This window comes from Lagopus leucura, unplaced genomic scaffold, assembly GCF_019238085.1.
Source record: "Lagopus leucura isolate 7727_CA_CO unplaced genomic scaffold, USGS_WTPT01 210-1_obj-0_obj, whole genome shotgun sequence".
NCBI lineage: Eukaryota > Metazoa > Chordata > Aves > Galliformes > Phasianidae > Lagopus > Lagopus leucura.
In genome coordinates, this window is record NW_024962652.1 from 27,669 (window position 1) to 33,279 (window position 5,611).

A 5,611-nucleotide genomic window follows, 5' to 3' on the forward strand; every position below is an offset into this window, starting at 1 on the left:
GAGTGGTGAGGTGCTGGAACAGCTGCCCAGAGAGGCTGTGATGCCCCATCCATCCCTGGAGGTGTTCAAGGCCAGGTTGGATGGGGCCCTGGGCAGCCTGGGCTGCTGTGAAATGGGGAGGTTGGTGGCCCTGCATTGGTGGGGGGTTGGAGCTTTGTGATCCTTGAGGTCCCTTCCAACCTGGGCCATTCTGTGATTCTGTGATTTATCTGTAGGAGCTAGCATCTTGCTGACAGAAAAGTAAATTCTACTTCCAAAAGTGGTACCCGTATCATTGAAACATTTTGTTTGTTTGACTTAGGGAACATAAAGGTAGCAATTGCTTTGTGCTTTGCACTGAAGTCCAGTGACATCCCACCCACCTATTCAAGGTAAAAAATTAAAAATAAAATACCATGTAAATGAGTGAGCTTGATAGACAGCAGTAGATGAAGCCTTGCGCCAGCAGGAAATGGGAGAGGATCTGTGAGTGTTCTCTATTTGCTATAAAGGGAGCTCCCAAGTTGCTGAAAGGGGTTCTGGTCCCAACCAGAGGGGCACGAACATCACACAGCAGGGCTGAGTGCTAAAAATGAATGCTCATGCATCCTGAGCCTGCATCTGAATCCCACTGCCAAAAGGAATGGGCACGTGAGAAGGAAAATGCCAGCCAAGCACAGCAGGAAGAAGCAATGCTCATCTGACACTTGGCTATAGACATTAATTACACTTAGGAAGGAACGGCAGCTCTGTCAGCTGCATGTAGGGAGAGCACATTTCCTACTGTTCAGAGTTCAGCTGAGAGAGATCAGATATTGCTCTGAAAGGAGTAATTCAAACATTTACCTTAAGGTCCACAAGGTAGGAAATGCCAATCTCCCATGCCAATTGCATGCAGCACATCATGTTGGTAGCAGTGGGAACACCCACTGCTGATCACTGAAGTCTCCCTCTAGAGCATCTCTAGAACTGTGCTGCTTCCAGCAGGAAACAAGGGTTAAAAAAGGCAAATGGAATCCAAAAGGCAAGGGTGAAACCCTGCTGGCATTTAACACGGAGGTCAGGCAGCTGCAGAGCTGTGAGTAGGGCAGCAGCTCTGCACAGGGAGCAGCTCAGCAAGCCAAGCAAACCACTACTCACAGCATGGCTGTGCAAGGCCTGGAGGAATGCAAACCCATGGGATGTTGCTAAAGGGCACCCAGGCAGAAAGCAAATGACTGATGGGAAGAGTTTGAGGCTAGAATGCTTGAATCCCTCATCTCACACTGTCATAATGCAGTATATAGCTCCACTATAAAGAGTGGAGAGTGGTGAGGTGCTGGAACAGCTGCCCAGAGAGGCTGTGATGCCCCGTCCATCCCTGGAGGTGTTCAAGGCCAGGTTGGATGGGGCCCTGGGCAGCCTGGGTTGCTGTGAGATGGGGAGGTTGGTGGCCCTGCATTGGTGGGGGATTGGAGCTTCGTGATCCTTGAGGTCCTTTCCAACCCGGGCCATTCTGTGATTCTGTGTTAGCACTAAGCTCCATGAGCTCAGAAACACCAACTTGGAAGGAGTGAAGTCCACTCTCATCAGCACTGCCTGGATGAGTCCATCCACAGCACTGTTCATTGCAACACAGAAGCCATAGGGAGTTCCTTTCAGATTACCAAGTGCTGTATTTGGATGTCCTTTTCTGAATATCCTTAAAAATAAAACACATCAGCAAAACACAGGGGTGCCCAAGGGTCCTTGCCTTTCAAGCAGCAATAAGCTCTGCTGTTGCATACTGGAACAGACAAACCTTCATTCAGCTCAGAGCCCCTCCAGCCACGTGTTTGGGGAGGGCAGAGGGAAGCTGTTCAGACCCCAGCAGCCACAGCCAAGTCCCAAGGGAGGAACCTTGTTCTGGTACGTGCTGAATTCCCAAAATGAGCTTCCAGCTCTCCTACAGGCAATCGCTGGGGGCTGCCTGGGCACCAGTGTGTCAGGAGGAAGAATGAAAAGACAGCAGGCTGTCTTGCAGCATACAGGGCAGCCACCAAGGACCCACTCTGGTGGCTTTAGCAGGGTGTGAGTGCTGTGACAGCACTGTGTGCAGGGCCCTAAGCTCAGCACAGGGTATGACATCTTGCAGAAGCAGCACTGAGTGTCCCCACCGATGGGAGTGACGGAACCCCCAGCCTCTGAGCCCCATTGCTGCCATTCAGAGGACACCTCACTGGTGGCAAAGCACTGGTGGCACAGAGCAAGGTGCTGCAAAACCATAGGGACCAACCTCCCAAAGGCAAAAAGGCCAGAGTGCTGCACTCCTAAGCCTGCACCCGCTGAGCACACAGGGCTGCAGACATCTGCTGTTAGCAAAACAGCTCCCCAGGCACACGTGCACGGGGCAGAAGGCAGCAATCAAAAGGCAGCAGCCACTGCTGCTCCTGCTGGGGGTGCACACAAGGAGGTGACAGATAAGGTGATGGCAGCAGGGAAGGGAAGGCTGACACCACCTGAACATGGCTGGGGCCAGAGAAGGGGCAAGGAAGGAAAGAGATGCTAATGACAGGGCAAGAGCTGGGTTTTTGAGTGTGGCTCTTCTGTATTTTTCCCCTTTCTGTATTTTTCCTTCCTGCCTTATTTTCTCAGCCTTACACCTGTACGTTAGACCCTTTCAGTATCCAATATATCCTTGGATATAAGGAAAAAGTCTTTTAGAGTGAAGGTGGTGAGGCGCTGAAACAGGTTACCCAGAGATGTGATGGATGCTCCATCACTGGAGACTTTCAAAGTGAGGCTGGACCAGGCCCTGGACAACCTGATCTACCTGTGGTGTCCCTATTCACTGTAGAGGAGTTGGACTAGATGGCCTTCAGAGGTTCCTTTCAACTCTTAAGGATTGTATGATTCTATGTTGCACCAGGCACACAGCCACAGGGGGGTTAGGGACAGCCCTCAGTGCCTGGGCTGCACTGAGCAGCAGGAGGGGATAGGCAGAACTAGTGGAGCAAAAAGGAATACCCCCATCCCTCCATTCCCCCAGCCCCCCAGGCCGCCATCCCCCCAGCCCTCCATCCCCCCATCCCTCCAGCCCTCAGCTCTGCTCCCATTCCCCCAGCCCAGCATGCCACCAGCACCCTTATGGTCAGGGCACACACCCCTGGCTCCTGCCCAGCTCATCACCTTACCAGCAGCAGAACCCAGCTTGCTTTGCTGCAGGGCTTCCTCCTGCCCCTGTGTGCCTGTAGCATTAAACCTCCCAGCTGGTCCACCCCCTCTGAATAACCTTGCCCTCAACCAGGTGGCACCCAGTGCCGTGCCGTGGCTGTGAGTGGCCTCAGGCATGGTCACCCACCATTGTGAGATATAAATTTGCAAAGTGCTCTCAATTTGTAAACAGCTTTGAGGCTTGCAACTCGATAGGTGGGAAATGAAGAGGACCCAGAGGTCAGGCACTGTTTGCTTATCCCATTTCAAGCTGCCTCTGCCAAGCACAGTCAGGGATTCTCACAGGGAGCAGTGCTCAGCGTTACCAGCAGGCTAGCAGAGCTTCTCTGAGCCTCACATTTTCCTACAAAGTTGCTGTATTCATATATAGATGTGGCAACACTGAAAACCAAGGATTACTCCCTTATAAAACGTTGTCATTTGTGCCTCTGATTCCAGTTCTTAGCCAGGAGCTTTACATAACTTGCATTGCTGGTCCTGTGGAAGGAAGCTTAAGGTGGCTGCAGTGGTTATACTTTGAGCAGAGGAAGGAGATGAGCCTGTTGGCAATGTGAGGTGAGCTTCAGCAGCTACCTCCAAAGGTTTTCTGCCAGAATCAGATGTACAACAGAACTTTGGGGTCAGGTCCTGCAGCAGTTGAGATCCTGCAACATCAGCAGTTGGGGTTTTATTATTGAAAAAGTCATCATCATCATCATCCTATTCTCTGCTGAATTCAGTATTAGATTCAGTTCTTACTGCACAATTGCTTACTGAAAGAATTGCATTTATTTTCCTGCAGCTCACCAGGATACCTAATCTGGAGGCACAGGAGAATGAGATGTAGGGGCATTAACTAATTATTTTACTGCTTCTTTCTCTTCCAGCCATGTTAACAACATGTACTGAACACCAGAATCAGGTTTCAAGGCGAGTATCCTGCCAAAATAACTGGCCATTTACAACTCCCACAGCAATCACTTGGGGTCTGCAGACACTCTCTACCCTGAAAGAAGGGAGGAATGAAAAATAAAGCCACAACAAATCGACAGACACAAACTAAGCAAACACAGCTCCAAAGCCACCGTAGCATCTCATTGCAGGACCTGCAACCCAGCAGGAATGCTGCACTGGAGCAGAGCTGAGTGCCCTACATGTGTAACTTAAGAGCAGCTTGGGACATCAAGATGCAGCCTCTGCTTATACCTGTAGGTATTGTACTCCAGAGGTAGGTTTCCTATCGTGTATCACTCCTCTGTGGCAGCTGACTGTAGGGACGCTTATGACAGTTCACCTTGCTCTGCTTTGCTCCTAAATCCTCCCTCGAGGAGTCCCCAGCTCTCTGTAGCAGTTATCTTTCATTCAGAGTTGAAGTCAGGTTGAAAGAACATTGTAGGTGCCCACCCAAACTGAACGGTGGAATGTTTTTACCCCGTGCAACCAAGGTCCAACTGTCCACACCACCAAAACCACCAAGCCACCAGCACTCTGCACTAACAAACTCCATGAGATGCCAGGGCAGGCAGCAGCACCTCCTGCACTGTGATGCCCCACTTTGGAGATGCTCCCCAAAGCTTGTGGGTGCTTCATCTTCGCTCAAGGGCTGCAACCAAGGCAAGACCTGGGCTGGCACTTCAGCATTCCTCTACAAGATGTTCCTACAAGGAAAAACATCTTCCTTGCTGCCATCCAAGCTCCCCTCCTGTCATGCCATGTGCTCTGGCACACAGAAGAGTGGCAGTTCATGGCAGCACTGTGCATGTGGAATATACCCTGAATAAGCCCTGAATACCAATGGTAAAGTGAGAACCCAATGGTCTTGGCTGAGGAGATGCTGAAAAACAAGGAGAGCCCTCAGCCACCCTGTATTCCACAACCATGCTTCCTCAAACACCTCCTGAATGCCTTTCTGACCTGATGTGCTCGTTATCTGGCTGTTTACAACCCATCCTAACCCAGGGCAAAGATGTGCACTGGTGGATTTTGGAGGTAAGAAAGATCCTTGTGGAAAGGGTAACAGTACCAACATGTGTGGAAATACATTTCAGAGATGAACTCTGAGGAAAACGAGGAGGCGGTCAAAGGCCAAGAAGAAGGAACAGTTCTCAGAATCCCCATTTGAAGTGAAGCAACACACAGGCAGTAGTGGCTGGAAGATATGGAATATGTGGGAATTAATCTGTTTGCATCAGGAAAGGGACAGTCAAGCTGTAGCACAGGGAGCCCAACAGGAGTCGGTGCAGCAGGTAGGGCTGGGGCTGCAGTGGCCTGGCAGGAGACAGGAAGATGCTCCACAGTGGAACATGAAAAGATGCATGGTCAAAGCAGTGCAATAGGCCACTGCCCTGCCTCCCTTTCATCACCTCCTGTTGGGCTCCAGGTGGAGATGGAAGAAAGGCAATGGCAGTGAAGTGCATGCTGCCATGGCCAAAGCACCATCAGACACTCAGCGATGAACAAC